The 18,526-nt window shown below is 37.2% G+C and overlaps 1 pseudogene; it reads right to left on the reverse strand.

Annotated features, from left to right (window-relative positions):
• Nucleotides 1-7,257: 7,257 nt before the first annotated feature.
• Nucleotides 7,258-7,545, reverse strand: LOC105984020 (annotated as a pseudogene).
• Nucleotides 7,546-18,526: the final 10,981 nt, after the last annotated feature.

An 18,526-nucleotide genomic window follows, 5' to 3' on the forward strand; every position in this document is an offset into this window, starting at 1 on the left:
ATATATCATAATATACATATCACATTTTCTTTATCCATTCATTTCCTGAGGGACATCTGGGTTGGTTCCATATCTTAGCTATGGTAAATAATCTTGTGATTGTGGTCATTTGGGTAAATGCCCAGAAGTGGGATTGCTGAGTCATAGGGGAGCTCTATGTGTAGTTCTTTGAGGAACCTCCATATTGTTTTCCAGAGTGGTTGTCACTCTATTTGATTCTGGTACCCTGACTATTGTATATATGTTTATCTGAACTAGGAAAAGGAAAGAGAACAACAAAATGGTGAAACAAAGGACAAAGGGGGAGCCTATGTGACAGCAAAACTCACGTCAATATGTTGGAAATGATTTGTGCAATTTCGGGGGGGGTTGGCAGGGGAGGGAAAGAGGGAGAAAATGAGGAAAGGGATAACAAGTTAGACAAGAAATGTAATCGCTACCTTATTTATGTAACTATAACCTCTTGAGGTACATCACTTTGAAAATAAAATTTAAAAATTTAAAAAGTGTATTTTTTAATCTTTAGAGATTCTCATTGCAGTTCTAATAATTAAACATTTTGCATCTTAGCAATTTAGATAGTGATATTTTTGTACCTCTTATTAAAGAATACTTTTACAAAAAAAGGTACCAGTAAAGTTTTGGCATATGTTAAAATAAATGTAAACGTTCTTCAATAGAGACACTAATGAGTTTCCTGACACATGACTGATTTTATTATTACACTAATTGATGAAAAAATAATGCTGAGGAAATAATAAAATAATATCCCCAATTTTTTAGGATTATGCTATAGTAAGTCCTATATTTTTTAATTAAATGTAAAAAATAATTTTTATTTGTCTCTTAAAATTCAGAGCTATTTCTATTACAGTTAAGGATCCTGGGCATTTTTGAAAACAATATGTTTTAATTCAGCATAAAAAATTCCACTTTAAATAATAAAGTTTTATAAATAGAAAATGCTTAATATTTTTAGTATAGGAGTAACATTTTGTTGTTTTGTTGAGAGAGGGGCATCCTATGTAGCCTAGGTTGGTCTTGAATTCTTTATCTTTGTGCCTCTAGTTCCTAAGTGCAGGGATGACAAGCAGACACCACCATGCCCATCTTTGAATCCCATCTCTTACTTGATGAATTTGGTGTCTTTTGGTGGGGTATCCAACTTGCTATATTGTCACATTTCATTTATACACTTATCTGCATTCACCAATGAACGTCTGCTACAGGTTGTTACTAGAAACATCTTTGGAATCTTGATCCCAGCCTGGTGTACAGGAGATGTTTTATGTTGGGAGATGGGTGAATAGAAGTGAAAATAAAAGGAATCATAGAAAAGTAGTATTAGCATGGTCTTTTCTATTTTTGAAGTTTATATATAGTAAAAATATTGTACAGAGGAATTACAGTTACATGAGTAGGGTAATGAGTACATTCCTATCGAGCATTGTTACTTCCTCCTTTGTTTATAACCCTACTATCCCTTCCCTCCCCACCTCCCCAACTCCTTCCCCCTCCCCGACATTGCAAAGTTCATTTACAACATAGTGTCCTGTACATTTCATCATCACAATGGGTCAACCTGCGTCCCCATTTAAGCATTCCACTATATCCCTTCCCCTTCCCAAATTACAAAATGTATATACAAGATGCAGAACACAGGAATCAAATACAGTGAAAACATGGGTTATACCATGGGGGAAGAACATACAAAAGAAACAAAAGAATCACACAGTGAATTATAAGTACATTAAAAACAATGGCAAGAAAGAAAAAACCACTTGTGTCCCTGTCTTGGGGCACATTTGGCTTCACATCATCTTACATAGTCATATGTACATAGCCTTTGACCTTCTCTGCCTTTCCTAGACCTATACTAGTCATTGCAAACAAGGGAAACCATGGGATCTATGTTTCTTTGGGCCTGGCTTCACTTAATATAATTTTTCCAAGTCTTTCCATTTCCTAACAAATGGGATAATGTCATTCTTTCTGATGGAGGCATAGAATTCATAAGTATATATATATATATATATATATATATATATATATATATATATCACGTTTTCTAGATCTATTCATCTACTGAGGGACATCAGGGTTGATTCCATATCTTAGCTATGGTGAATAATGTTGTGATAAACATGGTTGTGCATGAAACTGCAGAGCTTCTGCATGGCAAAGGACACAGCTAGCAAGATCAATAGAAAGCCCATGGACAGGGAGAAGATCTTCACTAGCCATAAAATGGACAAGGGTCTCATATCTAAAATATACTTAGAAGTCAAAAAATTAAGTCCCCTACAACAAATCCTCAAAGAAACAACTGCCAGATTAATAAGTGCTAAAGAATAAATGAGAGACTTCTCTGAAGAGGAAATAAGAATGGCCAATAGACACATGAAGAAATGCTCAACTTCTCTAGCCATAAAAGAAATGCAAATCAAGACAACATTATGATTCCACCTCACTCCAGTTAGAATGGCTATAATCAAGAAATCTAATAACAACAGATGCTGGAGGGGATGTGGCCAAAAAGGAACCCTACTGCATTGTTGGTGGGAGTGTAAACTTGTCTAACCACTTTGGAAAGCAGATGGAGGTTCCTCAAAAGACTCCACACAGAGCTCCCCTATGACCCAGCAATCCCACTTTTGGACATTTACCCAAATGATCACAATCAAGGGTTTGTTTTTTTTGTGTGTGTGTGTGAACATACTGTACAGAGGGGTTACAGTTACATGGGCAAGATAATGAGTACATTTCTTATCAAGCATTGCAGCCTCCTCCTTTGTTTACCCTTCACATCCCTTCCCAGCCTCCCCCCCCGTCCCCCCACCCAATCCTCCCCCCCCCAAAGTTGTAAAGTTCGTTTTTGACATGACAACTTGTACTTCTCATTGTTGCAACGGGTCCACCTGTATCCTTAAACGACTTGTTTTTCCCTTTCTCCTCCACAGATTATACTGACATCAAATATAGTGAAAGCAGGGGTTATACTGTGGGGGAGGGACATAAAAAGCAACAAAGAAATAATCTTATAAATGCGTTAGAAACAAATTAATGAAAGAAAAAAACATTTAAATACATATCTAAGGGTTCATTTTCCTAACATCACATTATCTGACCTTTTCTGTTTGACTCATACATATACTAGATGACTCATACATATATTAGATATAATGCTACCACCACAACTATGTTTATTGCACCATTATTTACCATAGCTAAGATATGGAACCAACCCAGATGCCCCTTAGTAGATGAATGGATCAAAAAATGTGGTATATATACACAATGGAATTCTATGCCTCCATAAGAAAGAATGACATTGCCCCATTTGTTAGGAAATGGAAAGGCTTGGAAAAAATTATATTAAGTGAAGTAAGCCAAGCCCAAAGAAACATAGGTCCCAAGAGTTTGTTTTTTTAAGGCTAGCATCTGACCACTTGAGCCATGGCTCTACTTTGGCTTTTTTTAATAGCTAATAGGAGATAAGAGCCTCATCTGCCCAGACTGATTTCGAGTCACCATCCTCAGCTCTTAGACTCATGAATATTTAGAATTACAGGTGTGAGCCCCAAGCACCTGCCTGATTCCCATTTCTTCATCTTTGAAATACAATAAAATGTTGTCTAAACAGGGAAAAGGGGATAAAAAAACATATTTAGTGTCAAGTAGAATACCCAAAGTACCAGATTCACATAAAATGTTTACTATATGCTAATTTCCTTCATTCTACATGCATTATTTTTGTAAAATGACTACAGAGTTATATGCTTCATAATTCACCAAATAGTATGAGTTGGGAAGAAAACTGGAAAGGGAGAGGACAGTTACTGGATTCTACAAGTACATTCTCAAGTGCCTGGGAAGCACGCTAACTTCCAGCACTAGGACAGAATTTCAGGAATTCCTGGAATTATTACATTGTAAAACATATCTAACTCTTCCTGTTGCATGATAAAAATCATTTTATTAATTAATTAATTAATTAAATTAAATTAATTAATTAAAATCAGTTTTATTAATAAAATCATCTGAATCCAAACTAGAATTTAGGTTGACTCTGAGATCATAATACTTCGCTAGATAAAACTATCCTTTGGTTGATCCTGTAGATTAATCCTATTTTGTGTTTTCAATCATCTTTTTCTCTATACTAAAGATATTCTTGCAGTGGCTCTGATTCTTTTAGTAAGCAGAGTTTACTGTATGACTTACCTTAGATTACCTAATCTTACTGAACCACTGCTTAAGCATCTCCAAGAACAATATAAAAACACTTCAAATAAATTTATGCAGTACTTATTCCTATAAATGGTAACCCCACTGCTTTAATATCCTTACTCACCTGCAGAACATCCTAGAACTTCAGGGAATGCGGAGTCATAGTACAAAATCTATCTTTCCTCTTTCCCTCATGAAGAAATAGTTTTGACTTGGGTAGCTTAACCTCTGATTCAGAGAAGATACCTGATTATTCTATTTTTCATTATTTTGAACATATATATATTAATCACAGAAAGAGTTTCATATATGAGTATAACACATATAGAGTACATTTCTATACAATATGTCTATTCAATATATTCCTAATTCCTTCATTCCTGTGCTTGGTAGGGTTCAATTCATTCTCTCCTCTTCATTAGAGGATTGAGTATTCTACATTCGTTTTGTTTTTGTTTTTGTCAGTTGTGGGGCTTGAACTCTGGGCCTGGGCACTGCCCTGAGCTCTTCAGCTCAAGGCAAGCGCTCTACCACTTGAGCCACAGCGCCACTTCCAAGGATTATTCTAAACAATGAATTGCACAAACTACTCCTGAAAGAACAATGTAATAAATATTCTAGGCTTGTGGGCCACATAGCTACTGTAACCACTCAATCCTACTAGGAAGGAGGATGCAAACAGAGAAAATTGTGATCTTGTAAAGCTTTGTTTATAAAAATAAGATGCCTTTTTAAAACTAATTTTCCAATCTATCTTTTAGACAAATCTTTCTAATTCAATTCTGATTAGCAATGTTTAAGTCAGCAATTGAGTTTATAACATACCCAAGGAATGGGTACATGATGTTCTGCATACTGAAGCATTGTAGCAGACTTGAGTTATGTATTTGGCAAGGATTAGTATCCAAAATACATAAGCAAAAACAAGCAATCCAATTAAAATGGAAAATACACCCAGGTGGCCATCACTCAAAAGAAGCCATACAAATGACCAAAAGGTATATAAAAAAATGCTGAACATCACTAATGATTAGAAAAATGCAACCAAAACCACACTGAGACATCACCTTTTCCTAATAAGAATGGCTGCTCTAACAAAAACCTGGAAAGTTCTGGGAGCATGTGGTTTTTATCACCTGATGAATGGACTATTATTCAGTCATAAAATGAATGGAATCCCGTCATTTATGACAGCCAGGATGAAACTGAATGTCATTATGTTAAGTGAAATAAGCCAGGCCAAGAGAGACAGGTACCACAGGATTTCAATCATATTTGCATTCAGAAAATTAAATTCATGGAACTGGAAAGTAGTTGGTGGTTACCAGAGGCCAGATAATATAGGGGTTAGCAACAATGAGGAAATTTTGGTCTTTTACCACACATTAACAATTTAAAAGGAGCAAGAATTTCTGGTGTGGTGTTCTACTCTTGGGCAAATATAGATACAATCAAGTAATGTGCATTCCAAGGATCTTGTAAAAAAAACATTGTTGTGGTATTGAGGTTTGAACTTAGGGCCTCATAATAACAAAGTAAGGATTCGACTACTTATATCATGCTGTCAGCCCTTTTGCTTTCATTTATTCTTAGAATCTCATGCTTTTCTCTAATCCATCTCATGAGCAGCTGTGATTATAGACACACATCACTATGTCTAGCACTGGATGAAAGGATTTTGATCATATTTCTTCATTACATAGATGCATCTATATGATAAAGTGCAATGTAGACCACAAGGAAGTCATACTACATTTAGTGTTTCTCTGACCATTTTGATCATAAACTCTTTTTGTTCATTAACTGCCTCCTAAGTTCTTCTATGGGCTTTGTGGGAACAGCACTCTACATAGAATAACATGTCAGGATTTCCTTCCTAGTTTTTTTAGTCTCTTAGCATTCCACTTGAATCCTGGTGATGACTACAATGCTCATTCTACCAGACTAATAAGAGTTCTCCTTCACTACATTTATTTACATCATCTTCATAATGCAATTGTAATCCCTATTTTAGGAAACTGGACAATATTATAATGATTGCTGATTTTGATTGTGCAAAAGCCTAAGGGTTAATAGCACATTTAAATTACTTTATTACACTGTGATGTTTATATCATTAAAACATGTACATCTGGAAGCAAACTAATATAAAATTAAAGAGATTCTCTATCAGAAACCATCTCAGATGGTTGTAATAAGTTTCACCCTTACACCATGTTTGTCAGAGAGCCTCACAAACAGTATTCTTATTTCACATTTCTTAGATAATGGAGTTTTTCAGGCTTTATGTGAATTACCTTATTTCACTCTGACAATGCTTTTATAAAATAAGAACTGAGACTCAAGCCCAAAGCTTACACATTCGCAGTGTCAAGTTAGAATATGATACCAGCCTCAAGACTAATTGACTCAGGAGAATAATGGAATACATAGAGATACTAAAGGACTACTATATTATTGCAATTAATTCCCTATCACAACTTTGAGACAGTATAAAAATTATTAATGAAAAGTTAGATGATAAGAGAAAATGTAGTTTAAATTATATAATGACACACAGGTATGGAATAGCCAGGAGCATTTCCACTTCTACCTACAATGAATGGTTAGTTGTTGTTTTTTTTCAGACTGACAAAATTTTTTTTTGTCGGTAGTGGGGCTTGAACTCTGGGCCTGGGGGCTTTTTTCTGAGCTCTTCAGCTCAAGGCGAGCGCTCTACCACTTGAGCTACAGTGACACTTCTGGTTTTCTGATGGTTTATTGGAGCTAAGAGTCACGGACTTTCCTGCCTGGGCTGGCTTTGAACCACAATCCTCAGATCTCAACTTCCTGAGTAGCTAGGATTACAGGCGTGAGTCACCAGCGCCCAGCTTTAGACTGACAAATTTTAATTTTCTAGAAATATATATATATAAATCCCCCACAAAAAGGCGCCATTCTTTCATTTCCCATCTTTTTTTCAATACCTGTTGACACAAGACTGATTGGAAAAAAATATTGTCTAGAAATATATATATATATATATATATAAAAGATCCCCCAAGTGGCTATTCTCTCATTTCCCCATCTTCTTCAACACCTCTGATATAAAGGACAATGTTAGATCTTATGAAAACTTCACCCAGCTGTCCAGACAATGCCCCATCTATGTATTCTGCTGTATTTGCCAGCTGCATATTCATATAGCCATCTACAGATACCAGGTAGCCTTTGTGTTCCATGCCCACTTAAGTTTCACCATCACTGGCTTTCCTGTTAGTCCCTTGAGGAAAGGTTTGGGATTGAGAGGTAAACTCATCGCGAATACAGGCAGATACTACAGGCTCCCCGCAGCCGACCCCCACGTCACGGCCTGTCCCTCCTGGCTGGAGCCGCTGCCTTGAGCTCGAACCTGCGAGCCAAGAGAGAAATGGCCGTCAAAGCACCGCGTCACCTTTCACCTCTCTGAATGGTTAGGTTTTGCAGGGAAAATATTCTTGATATTTTAGAATAGAAGTGATTTTATAGAATCTGAAATTGGGGTGTGGCTCACTGGTAGAGGTCTTATCTAATGCATACAAGGCACTGAGTTCAATCTAACATCACAGAAGAGATATCTGAATGTTTTTACAGACAATGAAACTAGGGTCCAAAAGCTTTTATCTTTTCTAGTGTGAGGAACTGAAGTACATGAAAAAGAACAATAGAAGAAGAATATCCAAAGCAGGGAATATGTACATGGCATATGTGTTCGTGTGTGTGTGTATGTGCATGTCTGACTGTAACTCATGTACTTACTAGCACATTGTGAAAAAGAGTTAAGCAGGAAACAAATAATAAAATGAATGGGCTTCAGACTATACAGACTTTAATTTGTGGCACTCTCTCTGGCCTGTACTGATAATACTCCACAATAGCTTTCCAATTGAGTCAATTCCAATCCATTATTTTCCATAGCTTTCTTCATTTGTCCTCTTTATAACCATTTATCAGGCACCAATAAGTCAATCCTACCTGGATTCTGTTTTCATCTTTCTGTACTGACCCAAATGCATTGGATTATATTATTGATTGTTGCTGTATGTGTTTTTTTTTTAAAGAGCCTTGCATTGCTAGGTAATATATATCCACTAAGGAAAATCTTTCCTTCCAAACCATATTTTATTTTCCTATCTTCTCATTTCACCTCAATAAATGTCCATTGACCTCTACTATATGCCAAATAATGGGTAAAAATTGAAATAAGGCATGGTTTTCTATATTAATAAGGGTCACAGGTACTTAGGCAACTTTCCAAAGGCAATATAAAATGGCTAATGGCTCCTACAAGATGGAATAGGGAAAATGGTGTGAACGTTCAACTGAATATAGGAAGTTAGTAAAGCTAGGAGAAAGCAGGACTATCTTATGTATATATACTTGAAAAAGTTGGGGCCTATATTTTCTTTTTTTTGGGGGGGGAGGTCCAGTCATGGGGACTGAACTCTGGGCCTGGGCACTGTCCCTCAGCTCTTCAGCTCAAGGCTAGCACTCTACCACTTGAGCCACAGTGCCACTTCCGGCTTTTTTTTCTGCTTATGTGGTGCTGAGGAATTGAACCCTGGGCCTCATGCATGCAAGTCAAGCGCTCTACCACTGAGCCACCTTCCCAGCCCCCCTTATATGTGTAGAGTTCTAGTTTGCAGTTGGTCAGAAAAGACACTTGCACAAGATTTTGAAGTTAGAAATTCAACAGTGGCCATTGCCTTTTACAATAAGTATTAAGTAATTGTAGAAAGAGGTTACAATTTCATAAGTCAGGTTATAGGTATAATGAGTAGAATGCTTCTTGGATAATGCTATGTAGCTTAAGCTACTCTCAAATTATGGAGTTTAATTTTTACATAGTGTACATTGACTATAATGAATGCATTTGTTCACCCATTCTCCTTCCATTCATGTACTCCCTTCACCCTCCCCTGTCAAAACATTCTTCCGCTTCCTGGGTCTTCGCCTTTGAAAGATGTTTGAAGGTAGTTTTCGTGATAGATAGATGCAGACATAATCTTGCTCTCATCTAGTTTATATCCAACTCATCTTCCTGAATAATGGCTGTTCAGAACTCCAGGCTCACTATAGCATGCTTGGGACCAGAAGCTATACTAGCCATACAAGCAATGAAGCTAATGTCTCTCAAAGTAATTTTTTGAGTCAAATGAGGACTTAGTAGACAGAAAATGCTATGCATTGCTAATTTCAAAACTATCTCCATGAAGTAATTTTAATTTTAGATTTTGGAGTTTATAGACATTTGGTATGAAATAGAAAACATGCCATGATATGGTTCCAATATGAAATATTCCACACAGAATCATGTGATGGGGAATTGGATGTTGACTAAAGAGATTTGGGGAAGTGAAAAGATCTGGAGAACTGACCTATTCTATGGATCAATCACTTGATGGATTGATGATATGATGGCATTATTAGGAGGGGGTTAAAAGGTATGGTACCAAGTTAAAAGAAGTAGGTTACTTGGAGTATATGTTGCCATGGCTGCTTCTTGTCCTCTAAGAATCTCTGTCAGTCATGTGCTCTTTCAGCCATAATGCTCTTCCTCACCATGGAGCCCTGAAACCTCTGGAATCATGAGATACAATAAATCTTTCACCCTTAAGTTATTTGTGTCAGACATTCTGTCATAGTGAGAAGAAAACTAACAAATGACATAAAGACCATGGTCTCCCTCAAATAGAGAAGGGTTTTCTAAGTATTGGCTTGCCTAGAAGTGTCTGGCAGTTAATACCAAAACTCTTCTAGAATAGTCATAGACAGTGCTTTAAGGTTTCTCTGTAATTTTTTTGTGTGTGGGCAGAAGACATTTTTGGATCTTCATGAAATTCCAAGAGAACTATGAGAAGCAATCCTGTAGAGTGTATAGCAGTCAGAAAACACAGGTATAGCTAGCAAACTGGAAATAAGATCAATAGAGTCTGATGCTCAAAAAGGATAGCTTTCTGTACTTACTATGAATACTTCCTGTTTAGCTAGTGCATGGCCTATGCATCTTAAATATATTGATCTTTGAATCTTAAGAGATGAGTGGCATTGTTACTTCTATTGTATAGATAAAGAAACTGAAACTCAAAGAGATTAATTAATGTGCCCTGGCTTATTGAGCTAGTAAATAGCAGAGACAAGATTCATACCAAAAATAACAAAATGCTGAAACAAGGACACAGGATGACCCATTGCAACACGGACCCACAGGACAATATATTGAAAATGAACTTTACAACTTCAGCGGCACGGTGTAGGAGTGTGGGAGATGGGGGAAGGATGGGATACTGGGACAAAAACAAGGAAGGGAAGGGGTAACAATGATCAACACGTTATGTACTCATTGCCTTACTCATGTAACTGTAACCCCTCTGTACAACAAGGAAGGGAAGGGGTAACAATGATCAACAAGTTATATACTCATTGCCTTACTCATGTAACTGTAACCCCTCTGTACAACACCTTAACAATAAAAAATATGTATTAAAAAAAGATTCATATCCAAATCGTTTCACTGTGCCCTCATGGGCATGCTCTGTAGTGTCTCACACATAGTTACAGACAAAGACTTCAAAACTTCTACAGTTGATATGTCAGCCCTAAAGCATAGACATGCCACCCACATGGAATCACATGACATTTAGAACACATGAGACAAAAACATGCCAACAAACTAGGTGTTAGTGGCTCATATCTGCAGTGCTAGCTACTCAGGAGATTGAGATACATCCAGAGGACTGAAGCTTAAAGCCAGTATAGGCAGAAAAGTTTTCAAAAATCGATTTCTAGACTAGAGTGGTAGAGTGTCAGCTAAGCAAGTAAGAGAAGGAAGTATGAAGCTTTGAGTTCTGGTGAAACACACAATCATCATGATAAAAGACATTTAACAGTGATCCAGATCAGGGTTAAAATACATAAAGATATGGGAGGGCAAGGGAAAAAATTAAAAAGAACAGAGGAGGAGGAGAGGAAGAGAAAGTTGGAAAAGAAAGAGGAGAAGCAGGAAGAGGAGGAGGAGGAGGGAAGATGAGGAGAAGAAGATAAAGTAGAAAGAAGCAGGAAGGAAGGAAGGAAGGGAAGGAGGGAGGGAGGGAGGGAGGGAGGGAGGGAGGGAAGGATGTGGGAGGGAAGGAAAAAAGAAAAGAAAGGAGGAGGAGGGGCAATCATATCTCATATTTCATATACCCTTTCTTTACAAGCTAGTGTTCCATCCTAGCTGCTTTGAATGTTGTCTCCTGCGGATAACCTCCCACTCCACCCCTACAAAACAGGGAAGCTGGAAGCCTTGTGCTTGTCTCCCTCCTCCAGTTCTACATATGAGGGCTCTAAGGTGATTTCACAGATTTCTATTGAGAACAGACTAAAGTGAATTTTCAGCTTAGACATAGGTCTGTATTCTCTTTTACCATTGCCCTGTCTTGTACTCTTTTCTTCCTTCAGAATCTAAGGAAGCAAACATAAAACCAGCCATTTTAAGTGTAACTAGTCTTATAATCCATGTATTTGTTGCAAACTGTCCTTTACTTTTCTTTGTTGAAAATTATCTGCTCTCACCAATCACTCATAAAGTCAACTGCAGCTTATTTAGATCTAAAAGAAACTGTGCTGTAGGTAAAGTCTTAAACATTTCATCTCATTTAATTGTCTGAACACCACAATCTCAGCTACACTAACGAAAGAACCAATTCTCCTTTGGAATTACTGGACATAGCTCAGTGTTAGTGTTAGAGGGCTATGAAAATATAGTCAGGGATTTGTTCCTTTCTCTTTCTGCTGTATGCAGTATTTGTGATACCTTTAGTGAAAGTAAAAGACATTTCAAGTGTATTTCTACAGAAACATTGCAATTGTTTGTTTGTACTGTGTTGTCGTAGAATGTTGTAGGAAACATTCTATGTAAGACATCACCAACTGATCAGTTCCTTTCCTGAGCAACTCCTCTTTGATGTTACCAATTCAGGATGTGAGGAATCCTGTTACTAAAGTCATAAAGTGATGTTCAAATCAAAGGCAAATGTTTAAGGCAATACTTTGGAAAAGTGGGAGCTATAAAATTCTTTCCATTATAATTTTAAAAATAAAGAAAACACAGTTAAAAACAGGGCAAGAGATGTTGCTGAAGGATAGAGCAGCAGGCGTGTAAGCAATTTAAGCGAGCAGAGTAAGAGTGAAGCCCTGAATTCAAGCCCCATATCAGCAAATAAATCAAATCAATAAATAAATGAATGTCTTTTTCTAGCATTCTAGTATACAAATAATATTCACCATAGTATAAATTTCACCCACTTTCTTTTCACTGATACATATAATAATTAAACATTAATGAGATAATGTGAAATGTTTTGATACATCAATGTATTTAATCAGGTTGAATATAGTTGCCCTCTCAAATGTTTATCAATTGCTTTAAGATGAACACATCAAAATCTTTTCTTTGAGGTTTTTGAATGATATGTTATCATTATCAACTATCTTCCTGATGTTCAATAGGATAACAGAACTTCGTACTCTTATCCAACAATAATTTAATACCTATTAATCAATGGGTTTATTTTTAATTTGGCTAGCTTTGAAATACCAAATGTTATAATAGTGCATAGTATTAAAAAGATGCCTTCTTGAAGATTTTCTCTAATTTGTTGAAGTTAGATCTAATTTATGTATGTATATAAAAACTTACGTGGCCATATGCATTTATGCACAAACAAATGACAACCTATGGCATATGAAGGGATGGATTACAGTGGTGCAACTCCTTTAAACAGTGACTACAAAGTTTAACAAAATCATTAATAACAGAAAGCTGAACGATGGCTTGTCAGCGAGGAGGATAGGGACACGATGAAAAGAGGAAGGGTGGGTGAATGTGGCCATAATATTTGGATGTACATCTGCAAGAAAGGAGCTTGACAACTTGAGGGGATGTGTGTGGTTGGGAGAAATGGGGGAAACCGTGGAAGGGGTGAGATTGATCAATATTCACTGAAACTCCTTTGTAGACAATGTTTCCATTTAAAGACAATTTAAAAATTTTACAAAAGAATTCTACATGAAGTCTAGTGGGACAAGGATAACTCAAGCAAGGATATGACACTGTAAATGGAGATGGAGTTGAATTCTGAAGCTGGGGCTAGGCAGAGGAAGAGGGGGTTTGAACACCACAGCCTTGGAATAATTATGTGGCATCGCTCTCAGTATGATGTTTTGTGTGAGACAAAAAGCACAGTCTGCGTATTTATGCATTGTGTTCAGACCAAATGAAAACTTTTAAAGTTAACAATGCCATTGTTAAATCCTGTATTTTATGTGATTCAATTTTTATACAATTCATAGCATCATGCTGTTTTTTGCCATGTTATGCAAAATACTAAAAATGTTTTTGTAACCATATTTTATGTACAAGTGATGCCACTTGTTCCGAACGTTAATCCAGATCTAAGACACAGAGGTAAAAAGTAAACTGAACACATTAAAAATCATTTATGTTTATTTTCTTTCACCTGAGAGTCCAAACGTGATTGAAATTTGTTGTTGGTCTGTTTGTCAAAGCATGTCATGGTATTCTGATTGCCTCCAGAGCAAGCTGTGATACGTCTGGATTCCAGAACGGCAGACTGTGATCCATTCTAAACAAGTCATGCCTACCATCTGCTGCCAGCTCCACTAAGAAGCGGTGAGAAATAGCCTGGCTAGCAGAGGTAAGCCAGGCAGTTTGGTGGAAGCCTCATGGAAACACTGTCTACAAATCCTAACCATATGTACTAACATTGCTTATCTTGATCTAGAAGCTTGTATTGTGGACACACATAAACACACAAAGATACACACACACACACACACACACACACATACACACACACCCTTTTAAGTACCTCTCAATAAAAAACATAAATCAATCCATTGCAGTGAGCATGAGGTAAAGGAGAGGGAGGGAGGCAAATGGAGAGAGGAGGGCAAGGGCTGGAGAATGCAAGCATAAAATTCAATGCATGTCCTACAAAACTAAAAAAAAATAAACGAGGGAAGGAGTAGAGTTGGGATGGATGAGGAAGAATGAGGAAAGGGCCTACACAGATCAATATGTATTGTATTCCTAAGCTGAATTGTTGAATGGGAACTACCTTTTACTTAAAGATAATAAAAATAGAAAAAGAAATGTCAGCTTGACCTACATTATACAAAATGTGTATATATTTTAAAATATACTTTCATGGAAACCCACAATGAAAAGCAGAACATTTACAAGTCTATATTTCAAGAACTTCCCGTAAAATAAATTGACATATGTAAAGAGAATCCATATTCCCAGGGCAGCATTAAGAGCTTCACGCTTTCCTAATACATACCATACACTCGAACTTCCAACACCAGGGTAAGGAGATCTTTTTGAATGTTTACATAAATAAAATAGTATGAAATACCATTTGTATTTTCCTTAGCATGTTGTGAATTGTACCCATAACACTTATGTAGCTATGATTTCCTCATTTTTATAGCAACTGTTAAACCACCATACTCTACGTTTTCTCCTGGTGCTGGAAAGGTGATTTGTTTCCACCTTTGATTGTTATGAGCAATGCTGTTTCTGCCAGTGAATATTGCAAATGGTGGCATATGAATTTTAGGGTCTATATGTATCCACTGCGTTGGGAATATCAAATAACAGAGGTCCAGATTTATAGACCAGGCTTTGTAATATGGTACTATGGTGCTGAGGCACTAAATTATTTATCAGACTGGTTGTACCAATTTGTATTCCCACCAACTGTGTATGAGAATGCCAATAACTCCCTATCCTCATTGGCTTCTATGCTTATTGGATTTTCCCCATAATTGTTACTCTTTATAGAGCAATTTCAGGTTCACTGCTCAACTAAGTGTGAAGCAGAGAGTTCCTCACATTCACTCTCTTCCCACACATGCCAAGCCTCATCGACCTTCAAACCCAATGCCGGGGGCGGGTAATGTGTTACAACAACATTGGTCCACCATCATCATGTAAATCTGGAATATATTGGTATTCAATGTCACTGCTGTTTTACAGATGTACCACTATTAATGTACCTAGTTACCTACTGAAGGACATCTTGGTTGCTTCCAAGTTTAGGCAATAAATGAATAAAGCTATTATAAACATCTGTGTTCATGATTTTCTGTGGATGTTGTTTTCAACTCATTTAAGTGACTACCAAAGAACGTGGTTGCTGAATTAAATAGCAAGGATATATATTATTTTAGCCAGGGAAAGTTGGGGAGGGAGCCACAGTGACTCATGCCTATAATTCCTGCTACTCAGAATTATCTGGGCAGACAAGTCTGGGAGAGTTTTATCTCTAAACAGAAAAATCCAGAAATGGAGGTGTGGTTAAACTGATAGAACACCAGCCTTGAACAAAAACCAAACCACACCAAACCAAAAATATATAAGAGAGGAACGCTCTGAGTTAAAGCTCCAGTACTGGCACACACACACACACACACACACACACACACACACACACACACACACACACAAGAATATATTTTCTGAGACTGTCAAACTATTTTTAAAGTGTTTATATGATTTCGCATCCAATGTAATGTTGAATGGTGATGACAAGGACTTTTGTCTTATCCCTGTCAAGTCAATTAAAGTAATAATTTGACTTAAGGAATTCCCCTCCAAATCCCGGTACTTTTCTCTAATATCTTAGTATGGAAGGATATGTAATATTTGTATGGATCTCTGGGAATACTTAAAGTGCCATGAAGCTCTAGATGCAGGGTGCATAAAGGAGTGTTGGTCCCATACCACTCACATTCGTGCCAATGATAGCACAGTAAATGCATTCTGGAGAGAGGGAGACTTCATCTAATGGGTAACTTTGACATAATCAAGGCTTGTACCTCCCCTCCCCTCCCACCTTCCACCTCAATCCTCCGTTCCTCTAGAGGTGTTAGAGCAGCCATCCTGGTCCAAAAGCTCTCTCCAGCTTCAGGAGATGGCAAGTAAATGAAAGTTTCCTATCTTATCTTCTCTCCTCATCCACACTATTTTTCCTGTGCCAAAACTGACTCCTATTCACTTTCGGAATCAGGCTAAATCCTCCCTCCATATACAGAATTCAGTTTATTTCTCTATCATACAGATATGATGCATGTTGGAGGACACTTTATCTTCTTAATGACCAAATCTGCACAGCAAATTCCTCCCCAACTGTGCATTTCACCTCCCTCCCTGCTGTATGGTCACCTTCTTTTATGCTCTTATCTCCTTTCATCCCCAGATACAGGATTAGCTCCTGGATTTTCTAGTTTCTTCCCACTTATTGAATGTTCTGTGCTTGGCTTCCAGTTTGGACTTCCTAAAGAAGTATCGTGCTGCACGGGAGATAGCATTATTCAAGTCTTTCTTACATCTCATCTCTACAATGGCCATTGAAGAGGTTTCCCCTCCTCTTATATACTTGCCAGATCCATTTCTTGTCTTTTCCTCTCAAGTGGTTGGCTAATCTCTACTGTAATCATTTCATGTTATTGGTTTCTACTCATTTTCTGGCACTTTGCATGCGTAATTTGTGTTTAGCATGTGGTGCAGAATATTTTGTTAGTGTGTAAAGGGTTAGTGATTCCATGTTTCAGTCCTGAGACTATGGAGACAGTAGGATGGGTCTGGAATTAGGCCTCATTTTTACCTGATTTGGAATGCTACACTTCGTCCATCACGCTGTTTAAAAAATGTTTTTTTCCTTTCATACAATTGTTTCTATCATATTTATAAGATGATTTCTATGTTGCTTTGTATGTTCCTCCCCCACAGTATAACCCATACTTTCACCGTATTTGATGTTGGTATAATTTGTGGAGGGGAAAGGAAAAAAAACAAATCGTTTAACTAAGGATACAGGTGGACAATGAGATGTACAAGTCGTTATATCGAAAAACGAACTTAACCACTTTGGTGGGGAGTTGGGGGAGGATCAGTAGGGGGGAGGGGAGGAGTATGGGAAGGGATGGGAAGGGGAAACAACAAGGAGGCAACAATGCTTGATAAGAAATGTACTCGTTATCTTGCCCATGTAATTGTAACTCCTTTGTACGGTATTCTCACAATAAAAAAAGTAAAATAAAAAAAAGTTGCTGTCATTTTTCTGATGCCTAGCACTTACTCAAATATTATTTAATTTGAATTAAATGAACTCAGCCTCTGGCATGTGAGAATTCTCGTCATGTTGCTTGGGAAACAGCAGAGGGCAGTGTGAGTACTTCCCAGTACTACATGAAGTAGATAAGAATATGCTATAAAACTGAAAAGTAAACAGAAAGTGTTTCATGATTGCTGGAAGCATTCATCCCAAAGCAATGGGGATCATGTCCGGGGACATGTTCATCGAGGAAATGCCTGGTTTTAGAAAAGCTATTCTCACTGTCGACAGTAAAGCTGTAGGAAATTACATTTCCTACTCTGTTCGTTCAGCAGTTCTTTATTTCATGTAGTACCACATATGGGTAAGCAAATCCTAGCAGTTAAAACCAGCTGTGTGCCACTTATATCTGCAAAAGCAATGTGTTCACCAGGTGAGCTTCTTGCTCAATCCACCTATTTAATCTATCCTGCAGAGAGAAAAATGTGACTTTGGCTCAAGGATGAAATTGTTACCCAACTTCATTATACCATTCTCATTAAGTATGTTATTTCTACTTTATTACAATGGAAAAATATCTGAGCTAAGTACCTGATCCTAACTGGCTTCTCTAATTTGCAAAGCAATTATTGAATCTTTGTTTTTGCCTCAGTGAGAAATTTATATTGACTAGGACTTTAAATTCTGGCAATCGGGTTGAGGGGAGGGGAAGGCCACATTAAAGTTAAGCATTTCTGGTTTTGCTTTCTTCTTTTGAAAGGATCATGGCTTTGTATTACTAATAAATCACATTGTTTCCTAGTCCTACATCAATCATCAAAGCAGTAAATAACTTAAACTGAGCATAATATTTCTCATTTAACTTGATAGAAACTGTAGGTGCTTATAAATAATTTCTTGTGTATTTATGTGGATAGTTAACCACATGCCAGGGCATGGCACATCAGGTATAAGGAACATATTTGGAAAGTAATGTCTCCTCTCTCTCTCTCTCTCTCTCTCTCTCTCCCCCAGTCTCTGGCTTGCTCGCTCACTCGCTCGCTTGCTCTCTCTCTCAATCTCTTGCACACATGCGCTCTCTCTCTCATTACACACAGTTACACACATATTTATGTGAATGTGTTTACTGAAGTCACAGGTTTTTATTACATTGG

This window comes from Dipodomys ordii, unplaced genomic scaffold (assembly GCF_000151885.1).
Source record: "Dipodomys ordii isolate 6190 unplaced genomic scaffold, Dord_2.0 Scaffold22, whole genome shotgun sequence".
Taxonomy (NCBI): Eukaryota; Metazoa; Chordata; class Mammalia; order Rodentia; family Heteromyidae; genus Dipodomys; species Dipodomys ordii.